Source organism: Chelonia mydas, chromosome 2, assembly GCF_015237465.2.
Source record: "Chelonia mydas isolate rCheMyd1 chromosome 2, rCheMyd1.pri.v2, whole genome shotgun sequence".
NCBI lineage: Eukaryota > Metazoa > Chordata > Testudines > Cheloniidae > Chelonia > Chelonia mydas.
The window spans coordinates 121131430-121143831 of NC_057850.1; the positions used below are offsets into that span (position 1 = coordinate 121131430).

The 12402-nt window shown below is 42.6% G+C and overlaps 1 long non-coding RNA gene across 2 annotated transcripts; it reads left to right on the top strand.

Annotated features, from left to right (window-relative positions):
* Positions 1-1348: 1348 nt before the first annotated feature.
* LOC122464292 lies at positions 1349-11992 on the top strand. 2 transcript variants are annotated; one of them, XR_006288231.1, is made up of 4 exons: positions 1349-1877; positions 7227-7431; positions 11740-11828; positions 11919-11992. It is a non-coding gene; the product is annotated as an uncharacterized LOC122464292 (long non-coding RNA). The 2 variants fall into 2 exon arrangements; XR_006288232.1 differs by having other exon boundaries at positions 1862-1885.
* Positions 11993-12402: the final 410 nt, after the last annotated feature.

Genomic DNA, 12402 nt, shown 5'->3' on the forward strand with positions numbered 1-12402 from the left:
GAAAAAGAACCAAAGGAATACTTTTGTCTTCTCTTTCAATAGCAACCTTTTGTTTCATTTCTCGGTCAACATTTTATGCATGAAACAGACCCAGGACATGCCTACTATGCAATTAAGCTTCAGTTCTTAATGAATCTTTGGATTTCCTGGCTGAATGGTCCTTTTTATATATATCTACACACACACACACACACACTTTTTTCCATTTAATGTATTGTTTTAAAAAATAAAGCAGAATATACATATTTTCTGTTTTATTTTTTAAAACAATACATTTCATGGAAAAATTGTGACGATACTGAATCTCTAAAAGTGACTTAGTTCTAAAGCTCTTGAGTGAAATAAAAAGAGTGAGTTTCGCAGTGATCAGATTAAGGGAATGTGACCACAATATGCAAAAAAAAAAAAAAAAAAAAAAAAGAAGTAGTCAGTCTTATCTATCCACTGAATTACTTATGTGGCCCACATCACTGGAGTATCTGAGCACCTTATATGTTGTGGGCTTTTTCTATTCATAACCACTTTCTAAGCAGGGGAAGAAATGTGTTGTGTGCTGCAGAGGGAGCAATATCTAGCACACTAGCGGGGGGTCAGTTGTGCTCCCGTTGAAGTCTATGCAAATTTTGCCATCTATGGGAGTTGGCTGTTGCCCCAGAATTTTGAATTTAACTAGCCTGCAGCCAGATTTTTTTTGGCGGGGGGGGGGAAGAGAGGTTGGGGTGAGGTTGGTTAACAGGAAGAAAAAAATCCCCTAACACCAATGATATTTTAAATATTCTTTCACAACATGCAAGCATGCCTCTGTTGGATCTATTCCTGTCATTCCACCCCATTACACAAATCTGAATAGTTCTCAGATCACAATGCTTTTCTCTGGGAGGTGTTTTTTGGGTTCAGAAAAGTATTAACACTAAATATAGCCGCCTCTCAGGAAGCATGAGCAACATCATGCTACTATAGTTAATTGTTGGTTGATGTTTTAGTGTTCGGGGAGCATGGATTGTATTAATTGCCCTTCCCCCCCTCTTTTTTTTTTATTATGCCTGTAACTAGAATTAACTTTGCTTTGAACTAAAAAGCCTATGACAGTAGTACGGAGAAAACGTACAGTAAAGCACAGAACGCAGAAAAAGGACTATTGAGAAAAACTGCCTAGATAAGGATGTGTTTGTGAATTTGACAATGTGAAGAGATTTTTCACCTGATGATCATGGTGGCATGCAAGCTACAGGTAGCTGGCATGCAAGTTTCATAGTGATTCATAGTACGACCTTCAGCCGAGATAAAGCCTCCTTCCAGTAGAAAGCTTATTGATCAACTTGGGGAGCAGAGATAAGGGAGATATTAGACATTAGGTACAAGAATGCTATGCAAACCAATTTCAGTACACCAGCAACTCACCATTTTCTCCCTTCTTTCCCTCACTAATTACATGAAGTTTCTTTGATTTATCCGGGCCTTTGAGGTCTGGTCTGGAAATGTCTGTCTGTCTTGTGAGATTTCTGATATTTTCTCTTCCAGCCAAGCATAAGAACAGCTTCTCTCTTTGTATTTTGGCATCTCCACTTCCAGTCCCAGCTGGAACTAGGAAATCGGCTATCAAATAAAAATGAACAATAATGAGGACAAGGAAGAATTTAAAAAAAAAAAAAAGTAAGCAGACTTGGAGAAGGTTCATGGTTTGTGTTGTCTCTGTCTTCTTTTTCTGAGCTGGGTCCTGATGTTGCCAACAACACCCCTGTGAGTAATTCCATTGATTTCAGAGTTACTTGCATGCATAGGTGACCAGAGGGTATGGCTGATAGTTTGCAGTTCCTGTTTAAAAGGAAATACAATAATGAATTTATCTTGTTCTGAATGCAGCTGGGTTGGGGAAGGTGAGTAGGTAAGGTGGATACCTCACTCTTTTATTGTGAAAAGAACAAGTGACCTGCAAGCCTTGTGATTTTTAGACACTGTTTTATTGGGGTAGGTTTTCATCAGACTGGTGAGTTTGGAACTGCTTGTTGTCTAGGAATTCAAGTCCCCATGGGGAAAAGCTCAGAGCAGCTTTAAATCGTTCAAATGTTTAAGTGGTATTATTCATGGCATAATACACTACTCTGGTGTGTGCTTCATAGCTCTGCCACTGTATCTTCTGTCAAACAATTTCCAAAAGTCCTGCATCTGCAAATTTATATTCAAGGAAACCACTGTAACAGAGTGAAATTAAGTAATAATTGAAGTAGATACTAGCAGCTTCAGCACAAAGGGTCTTATTTGGGTATATTTTTAGCAGTTGGTATACCATGTTGATACAATAATACTAAATCACTGAAGGGGGCAGGGGGAGGCAGTGTTGCAGAGGATGTGAGAACCGAGAAGAACAAAGGGGACTTTTCTCCAATCAAATGCAAATGAAAATGACCCTAAAGATTCTGGGCACACACAGTCTCTCTCCTGACAATGAACATTTTCATGCAGTGAAATCCATTTTTTGAGACTCATTAGCAAGTGCTGTGATCTTGCTTATTTTCTATAGCAGGGTCTGGTTATTTCAAATTGATTAGGAAGCCTCTGATGTGTGAGAGCGAATCACTTGGGTTACTCTAGGTATTTCTGTAATTGGTTACCATGCTTAATTACAAGTGTTTCAGCACAACAAATACATCCTGAGCTAGATTTTCACTGCCTTTCAATTGTTGCTTTTAGTATATGGTGGTGTAAAAAAAAGACAGTGAAGAGAAATTAAACATCTAGAAAGTGTGCTTTTGTTCAAAAAGAGGTGGAGATATACCAATTGATGGATTAATTTAAGATGTAATATCAATAATGATTTTAAAACAGAAGAACTAGACTATTGATCACCTATTTCAAGATAATTGACTACCAATGTTACCAGTCCATTCTGGGTGTAATTAAGGACCTTCCACACAGCATCTTTTTATTGTTCCACTAATTGGGAAGGGCTATGCTTAGTTAAAAAAACAAGGCCTGATTCTCTTCTCATTTAGATTGAAATGCCATTTCTGTCCTAGTGTGCGTGTCAAACAGTGTAATCCAGACACTGGACATTGGCGCCAATCTGCAATGTCAGTGAGATCTCCATGATGGAAAACGGCCACTGTGACTTGTGAGGCAGGTGATTGTGTGGTTTGAGTAGGAAACATCATAATCTTCAGTGGAAGAGGAGGCACTCTAAAGCATGGTCTTGGTTTGGGCAGCTGCTTCTGCTGAGGGACTATGGGACAACTTCTGGGAGGCACTGCTAAAAATATAATTAGGCAAAGAGCTGGGACACAGTTGTGGATGCAAACTGACCTGTCTAACTTGTTTAAGCTGATTGTGCCCTTCACTGATTATAAAATCACACTTCCAGCTGTAGTGTAGATGGGGGCCTAACTAGAACAGGGAGCTAATTGTTCCAAGTTCTCATCTATATCACCTTACTCTGAGGCCGGCAGACCTTGGTGTACTGAAATAGCTCTTCTCTGGGCTCACCAGACATAATCAGGAGAAGAAAATACAGTGTGTTTTGTAAACAGTGCTTTTCATACTTAAGGTGTATCTCAAAGTGCTTTGCAATATTGCAAAATATTGTAGTGAGGAGGCAAATTGAGCTTCCATTACACTCTCAGCTCAGCTATGCTCATTCATAGTTTTGGACATTAACATCTGTTTAATTTAGGGGGTAAGGTTGTGCCATGAGATTTTTTGTTTTGTTTTTTACCTCCATAGCTACACCTGGTAGGCAGAATGGTCCTCTTTAATACCTCAGCCAAGGGACAAAAGTTAAAGTGACTTTGGCCCAGTATACCTCTCTGACACTACCACCCCGCCCCCCCCGGAGATTCACATGCTTGGATGTCTTTTCATTAGATAAGCAACCTGACTAGAGCTGTGTGAAGCATGCAGGGTGTGGTTTGCAACTGGTTTCAGAATGAGCTCTGCCATTTTGTTCTCCCATTGGAAGAGAACCAATTCCTCCAGGTTCACTTTGCAGTTGGACTTCAGTGACGTCCAAATTCTAAAAAAGGCGGGAGGGGCTGAGGAGGGGAACATCACCTCTCTCTGCAAAGTCCCTTTTTTATTTCCTCCCAACAAGCTCCAGGACCTTACAGTAGATATCTTGTTTTGAGAGGGTGTGCATTTGTCCTATCCTTGACCTTCCTCTAAGATCTATCATCACCATCTCTCAGTCTTTGAGCTGGGAGTGTCACATGAGGTGTGTTAACTTTTAGCAAAGGGTGATCATCCTCTCTCTTGCCTGGTGACTGTGTCAGACCTTTAACTTAGGCTAAGTCAGAGTGGATTGTGACTGTTCTCCCACAGTTCTACATTTGATAGATGACATCATGTAGTTAAGGAGATATTGGACCCATTTATTAAAGAAATCTGCATTGGCCCATGCAGATATCTTTCTTTTGGCATGAATGTGAAGAAGAGAGAAGAAATCTTTATATGTTGCCTTTGTTATCAATTGTAAATTGTGATCACACCAGTGATGCTAGCTCACAGACTAGAAAGAACCATAACCTTAAAAATATTCAAAACTTTAAATCAGAGGCTTATGAAAACTTTCATGCAGGCTTTTAAAAAATAAAAACAAGCCCAGAAAGCTTTTTTTCTCTCTAGCAGTGATTTCAGTTCTTGTTGTCCAAGGTATTCTCAACAGCACTTCAGTTAAGCCTCTTTGCCCGTGTCTACGCTAACATTTTCTTCAGATTGCCTACCATTGCACCAGCACTGATTCCACTCCCTTTTATGGCAGCAGTAGTGAAAGGACTAATATAGGCCAGCTGCAATCATTTTAACCACCATATCACCTAACTTTGGTGATGTCACAGTGAGCATTCTACTGGTGACTAATCTATTACCATTGGTAGAGCTGCACCATTAAAGTAGTAAATTTTCAGGAAAATGCTAAATGACTCAAGGTCTGTCAATCATATAATCATTTGGCAGATAAAATTAGCTACAAAAAACACATGTGCAAGGAAACATGCTGACCTTGGAGAGATGCTCTATTGAGTCAATGGAGTGGTACCCACTTACTCCAGCAAAGGTTTTGTCGCCCAGTCCTTAGTTACACTCATAAACTCATGAATTCTTAGAGTTGCAGATGGGTGTACACAGAGATAATCTGGTCCTTTAGATGTACTGGAGAATAAAGAAATTACTTGTAACCCTTCTCATTCAAGAAGCATTGCTTCCATGGAGGAAGAACTTGATCTAAAAGTTTCATATTGGATAGTGGTGCTTCAGAAATACTTCTGAAGTCTAAACTAAAGCACACAATATGACAAGGATAGATTGGCTGGATTCTGTTCTTCTCTCTCTAAATGTACGTACACCCCATAAATATCAAGATGAGCTATTCACATGTAAGAAGAGGACAACAGACCTCAACATATGACTCCCATTCATGTTAATGGGAGGGGACGATAGAATCCCTAAGAGTCAGCCTTAGGTTTGGCAGGGGGCCTGTACAAATAAAGTGAGATGTCCTGGTGGGGAGGTCATTGGGTTGTGTAGATGCCTGCTAAGAAGGATGTTGACAGAGTGAACCTGCTTCAAGCACAGGACCCCACGCAGCCTCACACTTCGCACATGTCTAAGGCTGGCCCTACATGCCAGCATGCTCAGCCTTTGCTGGAAGTTAATAGGAGTCAAGGGTTTGGATCCAGGGGGAGAAAAGATCCTTTTGTCTTTGGGTGAAAAGCACTCCAGCACTGGATTTGCAGGATATACACTACTAAAGACAACCATGATTCTTATTAAGAGGGAATATTGTCTCGTGGCTAAAGCATGGAACTGCAAGTCAGGAGACCTAGCCTATATCCCCAGCTGTGCAAATGACCTGCTCTGTGACCTTGGGCAAGTTGCATCATTGAATACTTTCAAAGGAAGCCATAGATTTTGTGTTCCTCAGGAGCCCAACTTACGGTAACTTTGGGCTTAATTTTCTGGGGTGCTGAGCACTCGCAGTTCCCACTAACTTCAATTGGAGTTGAGTGCTGAGCTCTCCTGAAAATTGGGCCCCCGGTATTTCATGTTAGACACCCAGGAGTATAGTCACCCAAAATCAGAGGCCTCACCTTTTGGTATCTTTGTTCCCACGATAAAATAGGATGATATTATCTATCTAACTGGGGTATCCTGACCCTAAGATAATTTACATGAGATCCTGGAATGGAAGGTGCCATATAAATAGGGCCCTACCAAATTCACAGTCCATTTTGGTCAATTTCATGGTCATAAGATTAAAAAAATTGTAAAACTCATGATTTCAGCTATTTAAATCTTAAAATTCACAGTGTTGTAACTGTAGGAGTCCTGACCCAAAAAGTAGTTGTGAGGGGGTCACAAAGTTATTGCAGGGGGGGTTACAGTACTGCTACCCTTACTTTTGTGCTGCTGCTGGCGGCAGCGCTGCCTTCAGAGCTGGGCGGCTGGAGAGTGGCGGCGGCTGGCCAGGAGCCCAGCTCTGAAGGCAGAGAGGCCACCAGCAGGAGTGCAGAAGTAAGAATGGCATGGGATGGTATGGCCACCCTTACTTCTGTGCTGCTGCCTGCAGAGCTGAGCCCTCAGTCAGCAGCTGCCATTCTCCAGCCGCCCAGCTTTGAAGGCAGCAGTGCAAAAGTAAGAATGGCATGGTATAGTATTACCACCCTTACTTCTGCGCTTCTGCTGGCAGGGTGCCACCTTCAGAGCTGGGTGTCCGGCCAACAGCCACCATTCTCTGGCCACTCAGCTCTGAAGGCAGTGCAGAAGTAAGGGTGGCAATACTATGACTCTCCTGAAATAACCTTGTGACTCCCCCTGCAACTCCTTTTTGGGTCAGGACCCCCATTTGAGAAACGCTGGTCTCCCCCTGTGAAATGTGTATAGTATAGGGTAAAAGCACACAAAATACCAGATTTCACGGGGGGCGGGGGCAGGGGGAAACCAGATTTCACAGTGCATGACACATTTTTCATGGCTGTGAATTTGGAGGGCCCAACGTATAAGTTCAAAGTATTAGATATTTTACAATATTTGTTTGATTTATTTAATTTCATTAGACATATAACCTACACAAATAAAATTGCTTTTGCAGATTTGTCTTGACAATGACCTGTTGGTGATATTAATAAGACCGCAAATGGCAGCAAGAGAGAAAATATTGGAAGCCAAATGTCATTAATAATAACTGCAATATTCTTAGTGTTAACAAATTATCATCTGCATACATTTTTAATTAATAGGAGTATGAACAGCAATTTGGCTGTCAACGGGCATCTGTATTGATGTGTGCAAGTGAAATACTGCAAGACAGAGGAGATCCAAGGGGGGAATAACTGCAAAGCAACAAGCAGCTGTGGATGATGAGTCATCATTTTCTAACCAAACTTCAGAGAGCATCATGTCTTTGGATCTAGACTGCTGAAATGAGAAGAAGTATAAATCTAGGTGAAGTTAAGAGAACCTTTTATATAGCAGGGAAATAAACTTTGTATTGGATAGTGGGTTTTTTCTGATGCTGGAATTTAGCTGGCCATTAATTGCCGCACAAGAAAAGATATAAGAGAAACACACATGAATAAGGGGATAAAGGAGGAAAAGAACAGTAAATAAATTGGGTATCTCAGAACAGAGAAAGCTGGTGGATTTGCTTACTGAGCCCAGAAGGAGGAATTGTCACAAAGCAGCCCCACTTGGAGTGCCCCTGTGCAGCACTTTCCCTCCTTCAGAGTCACCAGAAACCGTCCAAACAGTCTTTCTTAGGGTATGTCTATACTACCAGCAGCGATCGATCCAGCAGGGGTCGATTTATCACGTGCAGTCTAGACGCGACAAAAATGACCCCCAAGCGTTCTCCCATCAACTCCTGTACTCCACCAGTGCGAGAGGCGCAGGCGGAGTCGATGGGGGAGCGGCAGCAGTCGACTCACCCCGGTGAGTAGATCTAAGTACGTAGACTTAGTTCCGTAACTTAGATCGATTCCCCTCTCTCCCCCTTTCCCCCCGGGTAGACCAGGCCTTAGTGTAAATGTCCTTAGTGGGTGTTACATTAGCAAAGAATGAAGCTGAACGTAGGTTTAAGTTGTCTCAGTGGAACTTTATCAAACCCTGTGCACTGCTCTGCTCCTGTGACTATGCTGTTTCCAGCTCAACTCCTCTGATTTTATTTTTCTAGTATCCCCTCAATATCAGTCCCTCCAGGGAACATGGGGCCCTCTAACTCCATTTCCACTGATCCTGATATATCTTCCCTGTTTCACAAATATTTTTAATATGAACATTAAAAACAAATAATTGATGCCCAGACCACATGTCCCTTCAGCAAGAGATTGCTAGCACATAGCCAAGTTGGAATCTTGTTGTCACGCTGTTGGATCACTTGTCCCTTCTTGGGTAACTCCCTTGTATGACCTGGGTGCCACTGCACCCCTCGTGACTACCTTATTCTGCTCCTTCTGGTGTCTCTCTAACAGCTGGATCCTCAGAGGAGTGCCTGGATCCAGGACTGGTAGGTCATTTGCTGACCTCTTAAGTGACCTGCTTGTTGGCCTTCTCCTCTTGGCGGTGTCTCCATCTTTCTGCCTAACAGAAGGGTTTTGGTACTTCACAGCACCTGCGCCAGAAGTTTTGTCATCCTGTGATGGGGTATTCCTGTGTACCAAAAATGCTAACAAGGGGGCTGAACCACAAGAAATAGCCTTGTAACGGTCTCTTAGCTGTTTTCACAGCTGATTCCACTGTACCATTGCTCTGAGGGTATGTTGTGGAGGAGGTATGATGGTCAAACTTCCATTTGCACACGAATTCCTTGAATGCTTCCAAGGTACATTGGGATCTGTTGTGGATGAATGCGGGGTTTGGAATGCAATTTCTTGCAAAGTGGTCTTTCAGTTTGCTAATCACTGACTTGCTTCTTGTATCAGGCAGGGCATCAATCTCCCAACAATTGAATAGTAGTTCGCTAATCTAGTACTGCTTTTTCTTGGAGGTAAATAAGTCCACTCCCACCTTTTTTCCATGGTTGGGGGCAGGGGGAGGGGCACAGCTCATGTGGTAAGAGTCTCTGCTGGCAATTTTATACACAACTGGCAAGTCTTGCATCCTTCTATCAAAAAGCACAGTTGTGAATTCATTCCCTGGCCAATAAACACATCTTCAGCCTGTTTAAGACTCCCATCAATGTTCAGTTGTGAGGCATGTATTTTTCGCGTGACATGCTTATGTAATGAGGCAGGGACAGTAGCCCTCTGTCCTTGAAATCTGATTCCAGTCTGCATATCCAGTTCATCTTTAATTTGAATATTTGGTTCTGCTCCTATTTGTACTTGGATTTTGTCTTCTGGTAACCCTGCTAGTATCACTTCCTTGACTGCTTATAGTCGATGTCCTTTTCCATAGCCTCTTTGATTTATACCAGCTTCACTCTTGAAACTGGGAGATAGTGCACATGTTAATGAATTCAGTGTTCTGATCCCCTTCCTCCAGCTTGCTGATGTTGGGTATATGTGCCCTGCTAAGGGTGTCAGTAATCGCCCTGGACAATATCTGATCTCCACATGGACTTGCTGGAGTCGTATCGACATGCACTGCAATCTCTTTGGAGAACTAAGAAGGGATTTTGCCATGATTGTCTCTCAGGAGTTGTGGTCTGATTGCACTATTAGTGGGGGGCCACAGGTGTACTGATGGAATTACTCCACTCCAAATACCGCAGACAGAATCTCCTTTTTCTATTTGGGTGTGCCCCTGTTCGCTCTCTGGTAAGGTTATGCTGGCATAAGTGACAGCTGCTCCTGCAAAAGAGCTACACCCAGTCCTTCCTCAAGTTCTTCACGCTAGCATGTCAGTGGCTCTCCTGGCTGGTAGTACTTCAGGAGCAGGCAGCCATTATCTTATTTCAGTATGTCAAATGCTTGCTGTTGGGAACCCACCCATTCCCACTCAACATCCTGGCTTCTGAGCTGACATATGCATTCTGCTATAGCCACCAAGTGGGGACAGAACTTGGACAGAAAATGTATCACTTCTATGACATGCTATATCCCTTTCACATCCAATGTAGCTGGTATGTCTCTGACTGTCTTGCTCTTGTTTGAATTTGCTTTTAGTCTCTCTACTGTGAGCGGATATCCAATATATGATATGTCACACTGTTTGGGTTGCATTTTTTCTGGGTTAAATTTTGTGTTCTTGTTCCTGCATTGATGTAGAGAAGCTTGTAGTTTGCTATCATGGTTTTGTTCAGCTTCTGTATCATAACTTTCTTCTCATACAATGAGGATATCATCTGCAATTATTTTCATCTCAGAAAGTCCATACAGCACTTAGGTGAGTCTCCTCTGAAATACTTCCGGTGCTGGCCTTATGCCCATTAGCATATACAGCAATCTGTTGCAACCAAATGGCATTACAAAGCGTGTTGGACTTTTTATCCAGGCTTACGTGCCAAAACCCATTCATTACGTCCAAGACTGTAAAGATTCTGGTTTTGGAGAGTTCTGGCAAGATGTCATGAATTGTGGGCAGTGCATAGTGGCATCTTTTCAAAGCCTTTTCAGGAGGTTTTGGTCTATGCAGTTGTGTATTTTGCCTGGTGGCTTCTTTATCATCACCATGTTGCTCACGCAGGCTGACCTCTATGATTCTATGATACCCCCTGCCTGCAGATTTTCACAATCCTTACATACACAAATATGTAATGCCACTGAATTTTCCTTCATGCTAAGCACACAGGTTCCACTGTTGTGTCTGCCTCTAATCACAGCTTTCCTTCAAGGCACCCATCACCTTTGAAAACATCCTTTTATGCTTTTAAAATTGTTTCCTGTGTCCCTGGGACTCCCCATTTTTCTTCTTGCCTTGCAGCTATAAAATTCTGGTGCTGCGCCATGATCAGATCCATGGCTCATATGGTTGTGTTCTCTAAGAGGGGTCTGTGGTGCTTACCATCCAGCACCACAAACTTCAGTTGGTACGTTTATTTTTCAAGTTAGTTACTACAAAATCACATTTCCCCACAGGCTACATTATGCTGTCATTGTACTTTATTAGATTGCAACTGCTTTTTGTAATGGGCGTGTTTGACTTCTACTCACTCCAAAGAATCACATTGCAGGAGAGTTTCCCACTGAAATTGCATGTTGTGTTTCCCTATTAACATTTTTACATGCATGGAGGTTGGTATTACCCCTAGTTGCTTTCCTGTCCCAACAGCCTGAACCTGATATGCTCACAGACTCACAGATAGAGTCATGATCATCACCACTCTCTGATGTGCCATCCCTTTCTTGTGGAAGACTGACTGAATCTTTCTGAGAGCTTCTTCTGCTCTTGCACACACTGCTAAAATCAATCAGCTTGCTACATTCTTTGCACTGCCATCCTAGTGTGTGGGTCATTCTGTCTCTCACAGTAAATGCATCTCACTTTGGGTAGGGAACCCTGGCCACCGGCTCTCCTTTGCCGTTGTCTCACTGCATGTACTTCTGGGAGTGTGGCGCCTCCGAGGGCTTTCACCGTTTCTCTTGAGGCTCCCTCTGCACACCCCATGTTTAAGCATCTGTCTAATGTGATATCTTGATCCCAAGTGCCACAGACTATCCTGTACCATACCAGGGAGTCTGTCAAGTTCCCAATATTGCATGTAGCAGCCAGTGTGCATAAGGAAATATAAGGTCTATGCCCTCCCCTTCAGATTGGTCTTTTGTGAAAAACATGTGTCACTCCACAATTTCATTCTGCTTTTGTGAACAATAGGTTTCCAGGGTTCCTAGGATTGCTGTGAGGCTTGAGGCAGTGGGAAGCTTCAGAATGGTGCAGATTTCTCTACCTTGTTCCCAAATAAGGTAAAATAACAGTTTTATTCTCCTGCTGTTGTCGTCATCATCCTCTGCACAGCCAGATCTGTGTACACCTCAAACTTTTCTTTCCACCAGGTTCATTGCTGGACTATGCTTTTGTCTTGAAAATCCAGGGACCAGGGGGGTCTTCAGACCAAGTTCTACAGCTCATGCTGCCAGCTGCTGTGCTGCAGAGAACTCACAACTCCATTTGCTGCCACCATGTTTCATTCACGAAGAGAGATGCTGAATGCAGGTTATGTTAACCATGTGGAACTTTATTAAATCCTGTGCACTGCTCTGCCATGTAGTTGAGTTGCTTCCAACTCCTCACGTTCCGTCTTTTCCTGGTGTCACATCAATAACAATCCTCCAGAGAACATGGGCCTTCTGACTTTAGTTCCACTGATCATGATATAATGGGGTTAATTTATTACAGAAGAAAACCCAGTGCACATAACAAATCCTAACACTATTAATTCAGGCAATGCATCAAGAGAATACCTAGCATCCTTTACTGTGCCCCAGCTCTCCTATGCAACCACAGCATCCCTTGTGGTTCTCTGGCTCTGAGAGCGAG